The sequence below is a fragment of the Callorhinchus milii genome, unplaced genomic scaffold (genome assembly GCF_018977255.1).
Source record: "Callorhinchus milii isolate IMCB2004 unplaced genomic scaffold, IMCB_Cmil_1.0 Scaffold2, whole genome shotgun sequence".
NCBI lineage: Eukaryota > Metazoa > Chordata > Chondrichthyes > Chimaeriformes > Callorhinchidae > Callorhinchus > Callorhinchus milii.
Genome location: NW_024704743.1, coordinates 40,492,468 through 40,514,597, shown reverse-complemented (window position 1 = coordinate 40,514,597; position 22,130 = coordinate 40,492,468).

The window sequence follows — 22,130 nt, the reverse complement described above, 5'->3', positions numbered from 1 at the left end:
TCTACCCCAAAGGGCTGTAGATGCTCAGTCCTTGAACATATTCAAGACTGACATTGATAGATTTCTTGTGGATAAAGGGATTACGGGATATGGGGATAAGGCGGGTAGGTGGAATTATAATAGATCAGTCATGATCTTATTGAATGGCGGTGCAGGCTAGAGGGGCCGAATGGCCTACTCCTGCTCCTAATTCTTATTTTCTTATGTTCTTATGTGCTGGAAGTGTGCTGCGTTGTTGAAGCTGCCGTCCTTAAGCTGAGATGTTAAACAGAGGTTCTGTTTGCCTGTTCAGATGAACATTAAAATTTGCATGGTACTATTCAAAAAGAAAATGGAGTTTATCCTGTGTCCTGGCCAACAATCCCCTAAGTCACTCACTTCATGGCTGCTTGTGGGACATTACTTTGTGCAACTTGGCTTCTGCGTTCACCTTCGATACATTTTGTGGGTGTAAATTGAATTATCCTCAGCTCCCCTGTGGCCCTCAATGCACCGAGAAATAAGACATTTGGCCCATCTTGTCGGTATTGAACTTTATGAGTCCTTCAAAGTAAAGCAATTTTTCTCTAGCAATAAAACTCACAGTAATAGCTTAATGCTAATTGTAGGAATATAAAATAAGAAGCATCCTTATTTGATACAGCACCTTTTATGTTGAGAGGAAATCTCAATGTGCTTCCCCAGATATATTGCAAAATGTAATGACTGTATAACTTGTAGGAATATTGAATGGCAAATAAACAACATACAGGACGCTAAAAGAGTTAGAAGCTCAACCCCATTGATTTTTCTTCAATAATTACATTTGAATTTTTAAAAAAATTCAGGACCAACAGAAATGTAGGACATGCAGTACAGTTAATTCAATTGCTGATAAGGTGTCAGCTTGATTCAGTTGGTAGCATTTCATTGTTTGATCAGAAATATTGGAGTTTCGGAAAACAGGGACAGAATGAGGCCATTGAGCCCATCAAGCTATTCTACATGTTTATTATAATAATAATAATAATAATCCTTGCATTTGATATAGCGCTTTTCACGTCGGGAGGACGTCCCAAAGCGCTTCACAGAATATACTGTAAAGTGAGTTGACTGTATATTTGTGGGCGAACGCGGCAGCCAATTGCGCACAGCAATGTCCCACAAACAGTCATAGATTGAAAATGACCAATTTAATTATTGTTTTTGGTTTTGGAGGGATTATTATTAGGCTCTGTGTGGAGTAAGGAAACTTGCCCAAGGTTTCGCCCTGCCTGGAATTGAACTCAGGTCTCTCGCTTGCAAAGCGAGTGCTCTAACCACTGAGCTACAGGACTCCACATTATTGGATCTTGGATGAATTTCTGACTCTTTTAGTGTCCCACATTTTGATCATTGGCCATTCAATATTCCTGCAAGTTATACTGTTACGACATTTTGCATTATATCTTGTGAAGCGCTTTGAGATTTCCTTTTCGCCCATAAAATATACAGTCAATTCACTTTACTGTATATTCTGTGAAGCGCTTTGAGATGCCTCGAAGACATGATGAGGCATTACATCAAATGCAATGATAATTATCGGCGGATTTTTAACCCCAATCCCGCACCCGTTCACAATATCGCATTAATCCTATTAGCACTGTATCTGTCTATCACCGTTTTAAACATCTCTGTTGAGTGCACCTCTGCAGTTTTCTGAAGCAAAATCTTCCACTTCTTCACCACCCTCTGGCCAAGGATCATAAAAAGAAATGTGCTGCTAAAATGGCAACCAAAATATATTAAAATTAGCTGGAGGACCAAGCTACCACAAGAGCTATTAGTCGATATCGTTCTATTTATAAAGAACAAATTTCTATCCATTTCCACTTCAAAAACCCATTTGTTTCTCTAATCTTTGTCCAAATAAGGCAATTCATTATAAGAAATGATTTCCTGAAAGGAAACAATGGTTATTAACAATTCATTATAATTTATATATTTTACTATAATTCAATAATTTTGGTCTGTTTTATATTTCTACGATATTAAAGTACAAACTCATTTCAAACTGCAATCATTTTATTAATGCAGTACATGGACTTTTATTCAGAATGGCCCTGAGAAAATTAAAAGACATTACAATAAAAAAATGTGGACAGCTGAGTTTCTGACAAACGCAGAAACCCATCACCGTGCTTAAGAGTATCCAAACCAAAATGAGATTTCCATGCATCCCATCGACAAATGGAAATTCCGGGGTTTGGAATGGAATGTGCACTCTTTCCCTGGAGGGATGCATGCAGCCTGTCTTATCAAAGAGTACTAAGCACAGGTTGGCAAATCCAAGGCTTGGGAACCACGGAGTGAGCATTGGGGTACTGCTGAGGTTTAACAAGCTAAAAACACTTTAGCTTGCCATTGAAAGCACTGTCTGGAAAGATTTACAATGAAAACTGGGACATTCATATTTATGTGTATCTCACCTTATTGCCAATATACTACAAAATGTAAAGTCACTGGGGTTAGGGACTATGTGGATGTTCCTCCTGGCCAAATTGACAGCAATTAATTTCCTGGAAGGAGGAAGTGGGCTGTTTGTTCAGAGCCCAGAGCTTTGTGTGCTTGTCCATTTGTGTAACAGGCACTACTGCCGATCTGGACAGTATCTGGAAGGAGCAAATAGGTAGACCACTATGCCTAGTGTCAGTGCTCCAAAATAAGATAGCTGTTGGTGTGATTAATTAAAAACCTATTTTTGTTCTACAAATGCCTCATTATGATCATGACATGTCTAGGGCGCCTTCTCCCAGTTCAAAATTTCTCTAATTTAACAAAATAGGCTCTAGTTTATGAGACCAATGTCCATGTTCCTGGAGGAAAGCAATAAAAGCAGTTAGCACAGTTCATGAAATTGAGTAATAAGATAATTCTGGTTCATGTTTCACTCACCTTCTGTGATAACTGATGTTGGGGGGAGAAAATTAGCTGTCATTTTCCAATAATCGAGTTCTCATTAGATTCGCTATTCGAGGCATACAAGTAAAATGGAAAGGAAGTTTGATGTTGCAAAAGTAAATTGGCCATTTTAGCTAAACAATTAATTTAGCTTACAATGATTGTGTCTATTTTTGTGAATGATGGAACCTATTTGGTATGAACATATTTAACACCTAAGGTATTATCTGTTTTATTTTAGTTCAGTTAGTCAAAGTATATCTCTGTGAGAAGACAATCAGTATCTGAAATTCTATTCAACCTTTTGCCATGTTTCCACTGAGAATAAAAGGTCAGATTCATGACTGGATGCACCGTTGCACTGGGCTACACACAGAATTCTCATGTAATGGAAATTTTCAGCCTCATGATCTGGAGAGCCCTGGAAATGTCTTTTTCAGTTAATGTGGAGTTATGCTAAATATGTTCTGTTTTATTTTTTGAAGCATGATTGTTTGTTTACCTTGAAAAATTCAAAAGACATTTTATAACACAAATCTCATAAAATATCAATAGGAAGTATAGACCAACATGCTGTGGAATCACAATTAACATGAGACGTCTTGATTTGTTCATTGTGCCTCCCAGGAAATCAAGGATTTAAAGGCCAATATTCCCCTGTTCATTTCAAACAGGAGGAATGGTACATTGAATAAAAGTATTGAAGGAATGCTCATAAAATTGCTTTAGCCTTACCTGAAAAGTTGCAACTTTCATTTTGATCAGCTGGGTGTCTGACACATGCAAAAACAAGTCAACACACTGAATAGGTATAGCGTAGAAAACAGGCTCAATTCAAGAAATGAAATCATGCTGAATGGACAATCTCAGGTCATTCTCATTAATAAAGTGGAAGATGCCAGGTACACAGTGGTGATCCTCCAGCTCACAGATATTGTTGAGGCAGGAATAGTGTAATAAAAATAACCTTTGAATTTGACATAGCTCCTTTCACAGGAGGACATCTCAAAACCTTTCACAGGATTTCTTGTAAAGTATAGTGACTCTATATTTTGTAGGCAAACACCTATGAAGAAGTGACCTACAGTAACATTATAGCCTGTGGATTAAACTTACTTTCCTCTTTAAAGACAGTTTCTGCAGAAACTTCAATTTCCAGGGTTTAGTGACGTGCTCGCCACTTCATTTGAGTTGCCTCATGACTGCAAAGATGAAACAGTATTTGTTTGCTGTGGAGTTACCTTCCTTGTCATTGTAACCAACCATCTACCATCCGTGATTGTACCTCAATGGAAACTACGCTTACTCAAGCATGTGTACAGAGTTTAGTTTTCAGTTCCAAGTGAATGTCATCGAAAAGATAGGAAGTAAAATAAAGAATGAGAGAATGAGAAGAGAGAAAAAAACTGAGAGGGAGTGAGTGTGTGTAAGGGTGAGGAGGGAAGAGAGAGGCAAATAAAGGTGAGAGAGAAGTGAAGGTGAGGGATAAATGAAGGGAAGGCGAGAAAAGGGGAGATCAACAACAACTTGCATTTATATAGCACCCCTCACACAGATGATTGAGAGTGAGTGAGAGGGAAGAGAAAGAGGAGAGTAAGATGGAAAACAAGTGTGAGAGAATGTGATAGTGCAAGGTAAGACAGAGTTGAAGGCCAAGAGAGAATGAGGGTCACACCCAAGGAACAAATATAATAATAATCCTTGTGTTTGATATAGAAAGATCCAGGTAATGGAGATACAGAGTGTGACTGATTGTGAAAGAGGGAAATGTTAGAGATCACAAGATTAGGTTGGATAAAGAAGGCCCTGAACTCATCATCCAGAAAACCTTCCTTACTGTTCTCCCATCACAACATCAAGCTGCTTTTTAAACGATTATTGTGTCCTGGCCTCAACCACTTTTCCTGGCAATCTGTTCCAGTTGTTAATTACCCTCTGAATAAAAAAAATATTTCTGGTATCCATCCTGAAATTGCCCTTTTCAACTCGAAACCTTTGTTTTCTTGTTCAGCTGCTTAGTGCATCCTATAGAACTGTTCCAGGTTTACTTTTGTATCCATTTAAAAATGTATACACCTCTATAAAGTTCCCCTCCAAGTAGTCTTTTCTCATGAAAAGTAAAGGTATGGGAAGAGAAAGATTGGAAAGAGCAACTGAGTGTGAGGCACTATTTGCTAATCAGGCAGAGAGGCAAAGGCTCACCCAGAAAGACTGACAGGAGAGACAGAGCAATGGATACAAATACAGAGTGAGTCACACAGAGAACAAATGCTTAAAGAGACAAGATAAGCATAAAGACAGGGACAGAGACAGGAAGCAAGGGAGAAAAATAGAAAAACACACGGAGATAAACAAAAGATAGTGACTCATTCAAGGGGGGGAAGGGGAGACATGTTTATCTATATGCCCTACCAAGAGCTGCTTCATTCCCAGGTAAGCCCTCCATCCTAATTTGCTAATAAAATAATAATAATTCCATTTGATATCGTGCGTATACATTGAAAATCCTCAAAGCAGTTCACAGGTAAAGTGTAGTGATTGTGTACTTCTAGGCGACTGCGGCAACCAATTTGTGCACAGAAGTGTCCTGCAAATAGTGAAGTCAATTATCAGTTTATCTGGGGCACTGTTGGCCAGGATATCAGGGGAAACTCTGTTCAATCCACAGACCTTGCAGGAGAGCCACCAGTCCTGTGCTACTTGAAAAAAAATCAAGGTAATATTGGTGCACAGTAAGATCACGGGACATATATGCATATTGGGGAAAATTTATCTTATAAATGATTTGTGCTAAAACTGTACTGACAGACAAATGTGAGCAATAATGTAGAAAGTAGAGTAATAAATGTGAAAATAGCAGATTTATGCAAATTATACAGAATATGTCATGTTAAGTGTCTTAATGCAGTTCAGGAAAGATTTTTTTATGGGTCTAATCATTGTGCTTCAATCACCATGCTCCAATGTTCAAAGAGAAAGGATTCACACACCAGAAAGGTGCAATTCCGATCAGTGTTTCATGTTGCTGTTTTGACGATGCACAGTTATTATAATGGGGAATGCCATTTGAGGCAGACTACCTCCATGTTGATAATGTAACACCAACTGACATGCAGGGGAAGCGATAAGAAGAAATCATGATTTTAACACTCACGAGAAAACAAGCCATTTTGATTTTGGGGAGAGACAAGTCCTGTGTGATGTGATAATAATCCAATATTTAAATTACTCTCCGGGGTGGGGGGAGGGGGGACTAGTTAGGTAGGGTCTCCTTGAAGCTCAGTAGACTGCTGTCATGCTTGGCAATGGGATGTCAGAATTGAGCCAACGTTCTGTGGCGGTGTTGATAATTCAGTTCCTGAACCAGGCAGATCTTCAGTGTCAAGGCATTGCAGATGACAGACTAGCTAGTGGTAAAGTACTCAGAGAGGCAGACTGGTGAAAAGTATTCATTTCTCTAGCCTTCTTTTAAACCTGCAAGCCAAAACTCGATCAGGTAGGGTGGTCCTCACTGTCCAAGTGGTGGGAAGCTTGCCAGACAGTGCATTCAATAGCAAGGTGTAAGAAATGCGGAAAAAATAAAATTTGAAAATTTTGAAAATTGGTTTTCCATTAGTGTTAAAAATAATTGAAACAGCTGGCTTCCAAAGAAGAAGACTGTACTTAAGCATTTATGAGACATTCCAGTACTATTTGCTTCCCACTCTGGAACCAACATTGCACACTGCAATCTATTTCAAAATCTTCCCTGTTGTTAAATTCATTTAAGTCAGACATTAATAATTCATTGCTCAACTTGAAACTCAATTAGTCCCATTCCTCTATTTTTTTTGAAGATTGAACACTTATTTGTGGAATAGAAATGTTCAGAGAAGTCCTAGACACAAAATCTTCAGATCTTTTCTCTGTTTACAGACCTCAGCAGTCTCTATACTGATTTGTAACCATAGAAATATTTGGTCCTTAAAGTAGTTTCTTTGCAAATCAATTTCTTATTTTACTTGGAAAGTTGAACAAACTTCACTACTCTGAAAATGTACTTCATTTATTTATTTCGTTTACCTATGCCCTAAAACTCTAAAACATTCTGCCTGAATCCTTCCAATTTACCCCCTCTTTGCCCATTTTCAGATCTGAAGACCTTCTTCTTCGACGGTGCCTACAGTCACCTCCCCTTTCTCCATGGCTTGGTGCAAAATTCTCTCATTGTTAAGTGATCCAAGACTGTACCCCGGATGAAGGGCGCTATGTAAATGTGTGTTCAGACCAGATTCAATGAGGAGATATTTAGCAAGTAGATCTAGCTAAGTAACGCCATTTACCCATATCAGTAAATTTTGGCCAAATCCAACAGGAAATAAGATGTCTTCTTCAATGGTAGTAATTCATTAAAAGATTTGTTGGGATTTCACAGATGAGACTTGCAGAAATATGAAAGTTCATGGAATTAATTGGTACATTCATGGCATTAATAACAAATTACATGTGTAGGAAAATCAGCTTACCAGGAGCAAGCAGAAGATTGAGATAAGCAGAAATACCTTGGTTGTGGGGGGGGGGGGGGGGGGGGGGTGGGTGGATTCAATATACAGTGTCTGTGAAGGATACTGAAAGGCTACTTCTTGTAATATCACCTGTGTTACCAAGCTCTGTTGGTTCGGCTCAGTCTGCATGAGAAATTGAGAAAATTTGGGCAAATTGAATGGATGAGCTAAATACTGACAGAATGGCTATTGGGGATATCAAACTGGCATCTCAAGACTTATTTCATTCAGGTAATCCACATTTTATAGGTCTGTGCAAACCTTAAACACTTATAATGAGGAACAGGAAATAAGGTGTCTTCTGCAATGTGAAGATCGGGATTTGGATTTTAAGAGCATTAAAATGAAGTTTTAGTAATATTAGTAATGTTTTCACCTTCTCATAGTGGGTAATAATAAATAATAATCCTTGCATTTGATATAGCGCTTTTCACACCTAGACATCTCAAAGCACTTCACAAGAACATACTGTAAAGTGAATTGACTATATTTGTGGGCGAAACATGGCAGCCAATTGCACAGAGCAGTGTCCCACAAACAGTCGTGGAATGAACTGACCAATTTATTATTGTTTTTTTTCTTGAGGGATTATTATCAGGCATGTGGAGTAAGGAAATTTGCCCAAGGTTTCGCCCTGCCAAGAATCGAACCCAGATCTCTCGCTTGCCAGATGAGCACTCTAACCATTGAGGTACAGGACTCCTGAAGATGATAAAGAAGGCCTGTCTGATCTCATGCCCCCAGAAATACTCACTCTCCCATCCCCTCATCACACTATGAAACTGCTTTTAAAAAAATTCCCTTGTCCTAGCCTCTTGGCAACCTGTCACTTTCATTCATTAGAATTGTAAAGTGCCTTTCACGTCAGGAGGAGTTCCCAAGGTACTGGAAAGTCAACAATTTGCAAATGAGCTGGTGCAAACTACTCTCTGGATAAAGAAAAAACTTCCCGGTGTCTGTTCTGAAATTGGCCTTTACCCCACTAAACCTATGTCTTCTTGATCTACTGTTGGTGCATTCTAAAGTATTGTTCTGGGTTTACTTTTTCAATCCCATTAATCATTTTATCCACTTTTTAATGGAATAAATCTGTATTTTATAGACAAATGCAGCAAGAAATTGACACACAGTATTGTCCCACAAACAGCCATGAAATGAATGACCAATTTTATCTGGAGGATTGTTAGTCAGTACACTGGGAGGTACTTCCCTTCTCTTTTTGAATGAGGGATGTCCACCTGACATCCCAAGACACTGGACAGTGTACAGCATTTCAGATTTGAGCTGGGGTCAGGGAGGGAGAAGGGAGGGAAGGGGAATGGGGGTGACCGATGGCATGGTCAAAGAGGAGGGTCTTGAGGCAGTGTTTGAAAAGGGTAAGGAGGGAGCAAGGTGGAGTGATTGGGGGATGGAATTCCAGAGGTTGGGGGCAGAGTGACTGAAGGCTCTCCCGCCAATGGTGGGGCGGGTGGGTCGGGGAAGGCGGAACAGGCCAGAGCCGGCTGAGCGGAGGGAACGGGTGGGTTGGTCAGGGGTTAGGAGGTCGCAGAAGTAGGGTGGGGCGAGATCATGGAGGGCTTTGTATGTGAGTACCAGGATCTTGAACTGGATCCTCTGAAGGATAGGGAGCCAATGGGATCGGGCGAGAGTGGGGGAGATGGGGTCATGGAGTTTGGTGCGGGAGAGGACATGGGCTGCAGAGTTCTAGATTATCTGCAGCCTGTGGAGGGAGGAGTTGGGAAGGCCGACAAGCAGGGCATTTGCACAGTCGAGCCTGGAGGTGATGAAGGCATAAACAAGAGTTTCAGTGGCCTGAGGGATAAGGGAGTGGTGGAGTCAGGTGATGTTACGGAGGTGAGGGAAGAGCAGGTCATGGCTTGAATGTGGGGGAGAAAAGACAGTTGAGGGTCGAACAAGACACCTCAGTTCCTAACTGGCTTGGTGAGTTGTAGTGTGCAACCATGGAGGTTGATGTTGCCAGAGCCTAAGGTGCAGAGACGCGAGCCAATCAGGCCTGGTACCTATGGCAATGCAGCAAACCTCTAGCATCTCAGTGGAATTTCAGTCCAGACTGTAAGTTGAAAGTCCCGACATAGGGCTTGGACTCACAAGCTTCTGATTCAAAGGTGAAAGCGCTGCTACTGAGGCAGGCTGAGACCTGTAAATGTTCTCAATCACTTCAACTCTTTCCTAGTTCATGTACAACTATCCCTAGGGAGACTTCCACCTCCCCCCACCACACAGACTGACACACACATGCACTCAAATATATTTGATCTTCCACTAGAAATCTAGCTAAACTGTCTAATGATTAAGTGATCTCCAAAATATCTATCCATTTTCCATCACTCTTTTCTCAGCCTCAACTAACTGCCTTCTACTATTCCCAGGACAATATTTCCAATCCGTAAATGCCTTTTTAAAATGTCCATCAATATCCCCAGAAACCTCATATCTTTCCAAACAGTTATTTAATTATTCCTTTAAAAGTGTTAATTGACTCAGTTTGGGTTGCTTTGTCTGGTATTCTGTTCCACTCATCCAATTTTAGTGGGGGAAAAAAATTCTTCAGCTCGTTTTATTTTACTGGAAGCTTGTGAATATTGATTTGTATTCACTAATTCTAATGCAAGTAATTTACATTTACTGTATCTACATATCAAACCATTCAAAAAATAGAACTTAGGGGAACAATATTGAAGCATTTCTAAGCACATCAGCTCACTAATTGCATAGAATTTCATAAACTGTACAACACAGAAAGAAGACCATTTCTCCCAACTAGTCTGTGTTTATGCTCCACATGAGCCTCCACCTCTGTTTCTAATCCCAGCTCCCAACTATTAATTGTTTTGGGAGTGAACATGCCCCTTCTCCCAACCAAACAGAGAAATTAGCTCCGATGCTTTAAGTGTAAAAGAAAATCCACCATGAAACACATATCCTTTTTTTAAAATTTCACAGTAAGCAGATATTGCGTGAAAGTATTGAATGAAGGGACATGCATCACAAAAAGTGGATGAACCACCTACCTTTTATCTCATTGCAAAGTTTGTGATTAATAAGGCCTTTAACACTTGTGAAATAAAAGGCAAATTCTGCAGCTGGTGCTGTATTACTCTCTGTTGAATTTATGTTAACAAGGTCACTGCTGTCCAGAACGATGCATGAGAATGTATGCTGTATTATCAGATGAGTCAATCTTTAATCAACCACAACCACTGCTATTAAGATGTTGATTCAGATTACTTATAGTGCAGAGGTTTCACAGGTCATATGAGACAATACATTTGAAACAAATTTTACAATTTAGTAGGGAAGGATTATGGACGATGCAATTTTCACATTATTATTTTTGCACCTCTAAGACCTGCACTTGAATACAATTCAGACTGATGAAATCAAATTAAAGTATTCACTCTGCCTTTCCCTGCTGTTGTGTTTGTTTGGCTGTTTGTTTTTGCTTTGAGTCAACAACCTCAAGTGAAATTAAGTTGCAATATCAAGCAACACAAATATAAAGCTTCAACTGATTATTAACTTCTTAATTTTTCTTGGAGAGATGGTCTGGTTGCAGGAGCTGGAAGTGGAATTACTGGGAAAGCTTACTGCACAGGCCAATTCAGTGGCCTTGTTATGATGAGAAGTGAATAAATGGATAATTTCAGAATTGTGAGGTTGTTACCAATATCACTTCTTGCATGTAGATTGCAGGAAGCACCACTGATAGCACTTTCTTTTTGAAATGGCCTGCAAAACAACAAATTACATTTGTATAACAGCTTTCATGTCAGGAGCACATTCAAAGACGCTCGACAATCAGAGATTTGGACCTGAGCAGGGGGCTGAGATGTGAGAGTTGGGGGGAAAGGGAGGGTAGGAAGGTGGCCGAAGTAACAGTTGAAGAGAAGGGTCTTGAGATGTGAAGGAGGCAAGGCAGGGAGCGAGGCGAAGGAATGTGGGATAGAGTACCAAAGGGTGGAGGCCGAGAGGCTGAAGGCCCAACCACCAATGGTGGGGTGGACTGGGCTGGGGATGTGGAGCAGACTGGAGCCTGCTGAACGGTGGGAGTGGACAGGTTGATATGGAGCTAGCAGGTCACAGAAGTAGGAAGGAGCTGAACTCTATCCTCTGGGGAATGGGGAGCCAGTGGAGCCAGGCAAGGACTGGAGTGATAGGGACACAGAGCATGTTGCTGGAGAGGGCACAAGCTTCAGAGTTCTGGAAGATATGCAGTTTGTGGAGGGAAGATTTGGGAATTCTGACAAGCAGGAAATTAGCATAGTCGAGCCTAGATGTGATAAATGCGTGGATGAGTGTCTCAATGGCCTGAGGGATGAGGCAACTCTCCTTGTGACATTGCAGAGGTGGTGGTAGTGGGGGGGTGGGGGGGGTCAAGACATTCATTCTTTAGCCCCAGGCACCACCACTACAAAATAGCACTAATATCTTCTGATTTACATTCCATTGCACTTGAGAATTTCTTGAATTTTAACCTAAAGTTTGATAACAATAGTTGAGAACAGCTTCACATTGGCTGAAAGTGTTCAATGAATGATTAATAATCGCAGAAATCCTTTTAGTCCTTAGCTGACAAATACCCCTCAATTATGCGCATATTTATTGTTCAAGTAGATAGTATATTTATCTACATTGAAATTCATCTGGCACTCCTTGGCCTATTTGCTTTCCACAGTAGACCCATGCAATAAGCAAGGTAGTGCTTAATCAGAGCTATAATGGAGTTCACTTTCCCAACTTAAGTAAAATTTTGTGTTCTTTTCAATTTGAAGTTGATGGAGACAGTTAGAGAGGAGATAAAGCTCTGCACTCTACCTCATAGTAATCATGACCTGGGAGTTCTTGTCATTGCACTGAATACATGGAGTAAAATGATCCATTGTCAGCACTAATATATATACCATTATATATTATATATCATTATATATTGAGTATACCATTAACCAGCAGAAGGTACCGTAAGCACCACAGAATTATTCTAGTCATGAATGCTTAGTTCAATGATGCAGGAATGAAAGAAAAAATTCTCCTTAACATTTAAAACCTCTGGATCTACTCTGCCCTTATTTTCAATGATCTATATAAGGTTAGAATAACTTTTGATTTACAGTCAATTGCCCTTGAGAATTTTTTGAATTGTAATCTAGAATTTGATTAACTTTGTTGAGAACAGCATCACATTGACTGGAAATTATCAGTGAATGATCAATAATCACACCCAATTCTTTTCCTCCCCACTTCTGCTGATCAATATCCCTTTATCATGTACATGTTTCTTGTTCCAAACAGAACAGTTGTCAGCCTGACTCAGTTGGTAGCACTCTTGCCTCTGAGTCAGCAGGCTTGGGATTCAAACCCCATGTTGGGGACTTTAAACCTCACACACTAGGTTGACACCTAATCAGTGCTAGGAAACTTAACTCCGCATATGTGGAGGAACCGTCCTTTGAATGAGATATTAAATCGAAGTTCCATTTACTTTAGGTAAACATTAAAGATTTCATGGCACTTTTCGAAACCGGAAGAGAGTTTCCCCTGACCAGCCAGGCGATGTTGCGGAGGTGGGGAAAGGCAGAGCGGGTCATGGCACGGATGTGGGGTAGAAAGGATAGTTAAGGGTCAAACAAAATGCCAAGGTTTCGGGCTGGCTTAGGAAGGTGGAGTGTGTAAGCATGGATGGTGATGCTGTCAGCGCCTGAGGTGAGGAGCCGCTGATGGGAGCCAATCAGGAGAGCCTCGGTTTTGTTGATGTTCAACTATAGAAAGTTAGCTCTCATCCAGGACTTGATGTCTGACAGACACTCTGTCAGGACAGCAGTGGTTCTGGAGCCGAGGGTGGAGGCAGAGAAATAAAGTTGGGTGTCATCCGCATACAAGTGGAAGTTGACCCCATGTCTGCAGATGATGTCACCGAAAGGGAGCATATAGTTATTGAAGAGGAGGGGACCAAGGACAGAGTCCTAAGGAACACTACATGAGACAATGCAGGAGCTAGAGGAGAAACCGTATGTAGAAATAAGGTTGAGGCGGTGTGAGAGGTAGGATCTGAACCATTCAAGGACAGAACCATGAAGGTTGAGGTGAGAGGAGAGACAGTGGAAGAGGATAGAGTGGTCACCAGTATTGAAGACAGCAGAAACGTCAAGGAGTACAAGGAGGCAGAGGGAGCCCTGGTCATAGATGGACAAAATGTCATTTGTCACTTTGACGAAAGCTGTTTCTGTGCTGTGGGCAGCACGGAAACCAAATTGGAGGGGTTCGGGATGGGAGTGGCAACATAGGGTGGAGCAAAACAACAATTCATTGCAGGACCCTGGAAAGGAAATGGAGGTTGGAGATGCGTTGGTGATTTGAGAGTCACTACCAGTCGAAAGGGAGAGACTTATGATATCTGTAAGAAGAGGGGCAAGGAGGTGGAGCTAGGAGGTAAGGACAGGGGTAGGGATGGAGTCGAGGGAGCATCTGGTCGGTTTCTTGTGGGTTATAGTTGTGGTGAGAGACAAGAGGGAGTCAGGTTTTGAAGTTGTGGAGGGAGGGATGGGTAGGGACCATGATTTGAGGGAGAGATGGGGAGGGGAGTGGTAGACGGAAAGGCAGAGGGAGTTGAGTGGACTAGCATCGACTTTGGTTTGTGGAAGTCCAGCATCACCTTGCAGTTGGCGTTGAAGGAGAGGATGGGGAGGCATGAGAAAGTGGGCAGAGGAGCTGGTTGATGATTGAGAAGAGGAGCCTGGGTTTGTCCTTGGAGTAGAACAACAATTTAGGGGAGGCGAGGGCAGAGGAGTAAGTCTTGATAAGGTTCAGCCAGATCTGCCAATGGACCGTTAAATTAGATTTGAGCCAGGTGCATTCAGCGGCACACACCTTTGCCTTGAGGGAGTGGAGGTGGCTGGTGTACCAGGGTGACTTCCGTGAGTAGGAGCCAGTTTGGGAAGTGGGGAGCAAGGGCACTGAGAATGGTGGAATATAGTGACCAAGGAGGATAGTTCATTGTGGGAGGAAGCCCAGAGGGCGAGGAGTCAGCGGAACGGTGGGGGGGTGCGGGGGGACGATTTTTTTCCAGGGACAGTAGGCTAGTCTTTAAAAGTGGAGTTAAGCCTTTAGCCCCCACACCTTCACTTAGTACTGAAATGCTGAGATCCACACGATGGCAGGTTTAAAGTTTCCATCGGCCAACCCAATCGCTGTAGCCAGCGGCTTTGCGTCAACTATTTTAATAATTTGGAGGAGTCAGAAGTTGATCCATGACAGTCATTGATTGGAACATTGAGACACAAAATTCCATCTAAAACTTAGACTGCAGGTCCATTTTGTCTTATAATTTAATAATGTATACATCTGTAGAAAATGCATAAATTTAATCCTAATTTGGATATTTAAAGAACTGCAGAAAAAAAGCTGTGTTTTGCATGTCTCAAAAGATAATACTTTACAGTATAACCTGTGAAGCACTTTGGGACATCCTCCTAATGTGAATGGCAATATGTCATATGCAAGAATTATAATATTATTATTATAACATTCTTTGCTCTGACATTTTGATATAATTTTTTTTTTTTAAATGTTAGTAATAATACGCCTAATAATCCTTGCATTTGATATAGCACCTTATCACATCTTCTAGACGTCTCAAAGCGCTTCACAGAATATACTATAAAGTGAGTTGACTCTAATTTGTAAATTGACTGAAATGCGGCAGCCAATTGCACACAACAGTGTCTCATAAACAATCATGGATTGAGTGACCAAATTATTATGTATTTAGTTTTGAAGTGAGTATTACCCCCGGTAAAGCAATGCGCTAATTGACTAACAACCAGGTTTCAATTTAATGCAAGGTAAACTGAGGCATGTGGAGTAAGGAAACTTGCCCAGCATATCGCCTAGCAAGTGAATCGAACCCAAGTCCTCTCACTTGCGAGGCGAGTGCTTCTTACCACTAAGCTACAGTACTTCATTGGCAGCATAAGAACATAAGAAATAGGAGCAGGAGTAGGCCACTCGGCCCCTCGAGACTGCCCTGTCAATTTAATAAGATCATTGCTGATCTTCTAACCTAATTCCATTCACCCGCCCTATCCCCATATCCCTTAATCCCTTTATTTTTAAAAATCTATCAATCTCAGTCTTGAATATGTTCAATAACTGAGCATTTACAGCCTTCTGGGATAGAGAATTCCATAAATTCATTACCCTCTGAGTAAAGAAATGTTTTCTCAACTCAGTTCTAAAGGGCTGATTTTTAATCCTGATACTATTACCCCTAGTTTTAGATTCTCCAACCAGGGGGAACAGTCTCACACAATCTACCCTGTCAAAACCCTTAAGAATCTTATAGGTTTCTATGAGATCACCCCTAATTCTATAGAATATAGGTCTAGTCTACTCAACCTCTCCTCATAGGTCAAACCCACATCCCAGGAACCAACCCAGTGAACCTTCGTTGCAGCCCCTCTAAGACGCGTATATCCATACTTAGATAAGGAGAACAAAACTGCACACAATATTCCAGGTGCGGTCTCACCTGTGCATACAATTGCAGCAAGACTTCCCTACTCTTGCAATATAGCCCCTTTGCAATAAAAGCTAACATGTTATTAACCTTCCTAATTGCTTACTGTACCTACAAACTAACTTTCTGTGACTGGTGTACAAGGACACCTAAATCCCTCTGAATACTAACACTATCTAGTCTCTCCCCCTCTAGAAAATAATCTGCTTTTCTATGTTTTCTATCTAGGTGAATAACTTCACACTTCCCCACATTATACTTATTCTGCCACCTTCTTGCCCATTCACTTAAACTGTCTATACCCCTTTGTATCCTCCTTGTGTCCTCCTCAGAGCTTACTTTCCCACCTAGCTTTGTATCGTCGGCAAATTTAGATATATTGAGCTCTATTTTCTCATCTAAGGCATTGATGTAGACTGTATACAGATGAGGCCCAAGCACTGATCCTTGTGGCACTCTACTAGTCACAACCTGCCAATCTGAGAAGGACCCGTTTATCCCTCCTCTCTGTTTTCTGCCTGTTAACCATTTTTCGCTCCATGCTAATATATTACCCTTAATTCCATGAGCCCTAATCTTAAGTAACAATCTTTTATGTGGCACCTTGTTGAATGCCTTCTGAAAATCCAAGTACTCTTTATCCTTTGGTTCGCCCCTATCTAAGCAACTAATTACATCTTCAAAAGATTTGTTAAACACGATTTATCTTTCATAAAACCGTGTTGACTCAGCGTAATCGTATTATGACTTTCTAAGTGCCACACGATGACGTCCCTAATTTAGACTCTAGAATTTTTCCTACCACCGATGTCAGGCTAATTGGTCTATAGTTCCCCATTTTTTCTCTCCCACTCTTCTTAAATAGCCGTGTTACGTTTGTGACCTTCCAATCAACAGAAACCATATTTAACATCTGTAATAATGTATAAATTCTAATGATAATACTTGCATTTAATACAATGACTTTCATGTCAGGAGGGCATTGCAAAGCTCTTCATAGGATTAATGGATAAACTGCAAAGTGTAGTGACTGTGTATATGATATCAAGATAGAAGATGTGAAAAGGTACTATATTAAATGCAAAGATAATTATTATTATTATAAGGAGCATAATATATAATTTGTTAAAAGATTTTTCTAATCCAGTCTTGTAAAACTTCAGTAAATGTAACCCATATGGATGTAGGTTAAAAGGCAAGATCTAACACAGATCATTTCATTCGTCAATAATAATCTTTTCACTTGCATTTAAATAATCTGATCAGATTATGATCTGATCAGTATGATCAGAATATGTCCTCAAATTAAAAAAATACACTTTTCTGGCTCTTATTACTTTGCAACATGGATGAATCAAAATACATACTATGTGTGATGAATTATTTTACTTACAGCTGAGTTACGTTGTTCGGAACAATGGGTTTGAAATTGGTGTTCACAATCCCTGGCAATTACTTTGATCTGGGCACCACTGTTTATGCAACTAGTCATCAGAAGAAACAGGAAAAAAATCACTTCTTCTCACTATTACATTGTTATAATGAGCTACACATCATAAATATCACTTGATTTTAGTAAAATCGCCACCATGTATGTCTCAATTATTATCTTGCATGCTGTGCTCTGCTGGGTGTGTGGACAGTATGTGGAGATAAAGGCAAAGTTTTACTAGGGCAGTGCAAAGGCAACACCGTGGGAGATGCAATTAGGAAGAAATCTTTGAAGTATTAATCTACATAAATTCCATAGAATAGAAACCTGCATAAGGTTATGCAGACCAACATGGATGAGTAACAATGCTCATGAACTTACTGGAATTAAAGATATGGGTGGGAGCAAATCAATTGGCTCCATTTCACAGCAGAGTATGAATCCTAAAGGTACAAATTCGGAACTGGCATGGTGAACACTAAAAAGTGTTTAGGAGAATTTAATTCTGGGAGCCAGCAACACAAAAAAAATGACATGAAGCATTCAAAGCAGACCTAATCTGTCACAAGTACCTAAGAAGGTTATGCTTCCCCAACTCTGCTCCTGTAAGATATTGTGATAGAATCCTAAACACTTTTAAACCTTTTTCAAACCCCCTCTCCCTTAATTGAAGGCAAGGATTACAAGTGACTGACAGACAGCAAAACTGAACAGAAACATGGTGTAACATTTCCTGAAACAGATTTGAAGTACTGTTCCTCACACTCTCATATAAGGGTTACAAACTTCATGACTTAGTTAAAGTACCTGGGGAAATAAAACATTTGCTTTCTCAGGTAACCTATATATATATATATATCGTATAAGTAACTTTGGTAGAGGCCGCACCTCCACATTTCAGATTTCTTCCTCTACTGCTCAGAAATAGACAAAAGTAGGGACAAAAATTATAATTTACCAAACACAGCCTATTTTGTAAGGACTTCAAAGCATTTCAAAAGTTTCATCCTGGGAATTTTGACAAAGTAACTCCTGTCAATCATGACTGTTAAGTGATACATGTAATGTCCAATCTCATCCTTCATCTCAACCTCAAGAGGCCACCCCATTCGATGTTTCTACTGTTACCATTGATAGAAGTATGAAAATTACAAAAATTATATATTTTTCTGATGTTAAATCATTTCGTAAAATTTTATCAGAGCATAAAATCAATAGGAATTTGTCAAATTAAATTTCAAGCCTTGGAGCATCCTCTCAAAGGGAAAGGCCATATACAAATGTAATCTTCTTTGTTGTTGAGAACGAAAGATGCCCATCTTAACTAAGTTAGGAGTGCAAGATGATTGACGGGCAAAGAAGCTGTCAACCAGTGTTTGTTGAATACTAATGGGAATTCAAACTCAATTATTTTAATTGTGGATAGCTAAATTATTAAACTACACTATATCACTGACTGGACATTTATAATATTATAATTCTTGTATTTAATATAGCACCTTATCACATTTTTAAGATATCTCAAAGCACTTCATAGAATATTACTGTGTCATGTAGTAACTGCATCTTTGTAGGCAAGCCAATTTACACACATCAAAGTCTGACAAACAGCCAAGAAGTGAATGGCCATTTTTATTTGACCATGCAAGAATTATTATTTATACACTAGATTAAGAATTTTAGTACGGACAATGCTTCGTGTGTCTTATTTTCGAATTCTTTGATTTTCTGCAAGTGCAATATAATCAAAAATATATTGGAAACAATTTTAGATGAGCAGAAAATATTAGTAACAAGTCCTCATCTTATTGCTTATTTTTTTCTCCGTGCTCACTGCCACATAATTGACAGTAGGAAAATGATACAAGGATGGGTGAAAGAGGGTGGTGGCTCTGAGTAGCAGGTTAATCTGTTGGAGAATATGAAGTCTAGTTTATCTCCATATTCATTCTCAGCCTGAGCCTGCTGGCTAATTAAAGTTTGCTCAAAGGCAAGCTACATAAACTGCTAATCAGGTGATTTTCATTACGTTCTGCTGTTCTCTTGAGGGAAGAATTCCAATCTATGAGCAAATGTTCTGAACCAAGACTAAATGTTGCATTAGAATATTTTCTGAGCTTTGTGAATCAGCATTTGAGGTATTAAACATTTCACAAAGAACCTGAAAGATAGCTAGAAGATGTAGTTGATGTAGTTCAATGTCAAAAATGAAAAGTCGAAGCAATCTAAGTATAAATTACAAAAAGCAGCAATGTGTCTTGATACACAGGTCATTAAAAGTGTCAGCACATTGGAGATAAAGCCTGTAGAAAGCAAACAGAATCCATGTTTAAGAATTTAAGGACATAGAGCAAATACTGAAGCAAGGAGAGGAGCTAAAGATGAACTTATATAAGTCTGTTGCATATTATGCCTAACTTTGGGCACCCCATTGTAAGAAGGAACAGAAAAAAGTGAGGTACAAATTTGTCAGGAAATGAAAATGTCAAGGAGTTTTAGTTATGTGGTTTTCAACCCCATATCTGATGCCCGACTCGGACTGATTTGAAAACGATTGAGAGGATCTTGAAATCAACCCATTCAGTAATTGTGGGCCAGTGGAGCCTGGTAAGGACTGGTGTGATCAGTTACAGAGTTTAATGAGTGAGAATCTGGGCAGCGGAGTTTTCAATTAATTTACTTTTGTGTACGGTGGAGCTGAGGAGACCAGCGAGGAAGGCATTGGAATAGTCCAGCTGGAAAGTGACGTAGGTGTGGATGAGTGTTTTGGTTGCATCGGTTGTGAGGTACAGACGGAGGCGGGCAATGAAACGGAGGTGGAAAAGAGCAGTCCTGGTCAGGGAATGGATGTGAGGGTAGAAGATAAACTGGGGATCGAACCGGACCCCTAAATTGCACACAGGTTTGGTGAGTCTGAAGGAGAGCCCGGGAAGGTTGAGGAGTTCAGACCCATTGGAGACAAGATGTTAATGGGAGCGAAAGAGTATGGCTTCCGTCTTGACAACATTCAGCTGCAAGAAATTTGCTCTCAACGGTCCTTGACGTCTGTCAGACAAGTTGACAGGACATCAGCGGACTGAGATTCGCAGCTGGAGGAGAAGTAGATGTGTGTGTCATCCACATACATGTGGAAGTTGACTGCATGTCTGCGGATGACATCGTTGAGAGGGAGCACATAGATAAGGAAACCGGGCGGTTGCGGAAGGAAAAAACATTTGCCAAGATGATTGTTGGGCGGTTTGTTAAGTAGGACTCGAACCATGCGAGTGCGATCCCCTTAAGGTAGATAAGGGAGTAAAGGCAGTGGAGGAGAATGGCATGATTGACAGTGTCGAACGCGGCATAGATGTCCAAGAGAATTAAGAGGCAGAGGGATCCCTGGTCACAGAGAGAGAGGATTTCATTTGTTACTTTGATGAGGGCTGCCTATGTGCTGTTGGCAGGATGAAAAACTGATTGGAGGGATTCTAGTAGGGAGTTGTGAAGTTGCTTTGCAATGACGCATTCATAAACTTTCGCCAGGAAAGGCAGGTTTGAGATGCGTCTGAAGTTTGTGAGGTTGGAAGGATCAATGTTAGATTTTTTAAGAAGAGTAGTGACGACAGCTGTTTTGACGGTAATGGGACAGAGCTTGAGGAGAGGGACTGGTTGATTTTGTCAGCTAGCAGTGGCCAGAGGAGGGGGAGTTGAGTGACCAGAAGCTGGAAGAGATGGAGGCAAAGGAGTGTAGGTTGGGGATTGTGGTAGGCGCCATAATAGGAGGAGAGGGTAATGAAGGAGGAATGGGGGTGAGGGAGGAGGTGGAGGAGGCAGATGTTATCTATCTTAGACATAAAGAAGTCCAGGACTTCTTCACAAGTTAACTATTAACAAGTTTCACATTATAATTAGGGTTGGCGGAAATCATTTTTTTCATCAAAACAGCCTGTAGCGCTAAACATCCATTCCAGTGTTCACAATCTGTACATGAATGGTTTACATTTTTAGTATAAATTTGCAGCAAATCTTTCAAGATCTTCAAGAAGTTCCCTCCTAAACTAAATTATCACAGCAAAATTCCCTCAGATTAGCAGTTACTCTGTGGCCCAACTCAGAATTTTTATTGAAGTACCTGTAATTCCTTTTAAGATATATCTTGAATGTATTCTCTTCATCCATCTGATGTAATATTAATGCAAATTATAGTCTGTGTGAAACTTGCATTTCATTTCATAATGAAGATTTTACAAGATTGATTTATAATTAGTGGAGTCCTGTGGCTCAGTGGTTAGAGCACTCGCCTCACAACTGACAAACCTGGGTTCGATTCCCGGCAGGGTGAAACCTTGGGCAAATTTTCTTACTCCACACACCTGATAATAATCCCTCAAGAAAAAAATAATGTAATAAATTGGTCACTTCAATACACAACTGTTTGTGGGACACTGCTGTGCACAATTGGCTGCCGCGTTTCACCCACAAATATACAGTCAATTAATTTTACAGTATATTCTGTAAAGCACTTTGAGACGTCTAGAAGACATTAGAAGCACAATATCAAATGCAAGGATTATTATTATTATATTATTATTATCATTTTCAGATTTACTGTTATTGCACAGTATTGTTACAATTTAGTGTACATACAACAGTGTATATTTTATCAAAATAAAATTCAATTCTTAGTTAATTAATCAATTATTCACTTTTCAATGTTTCATTT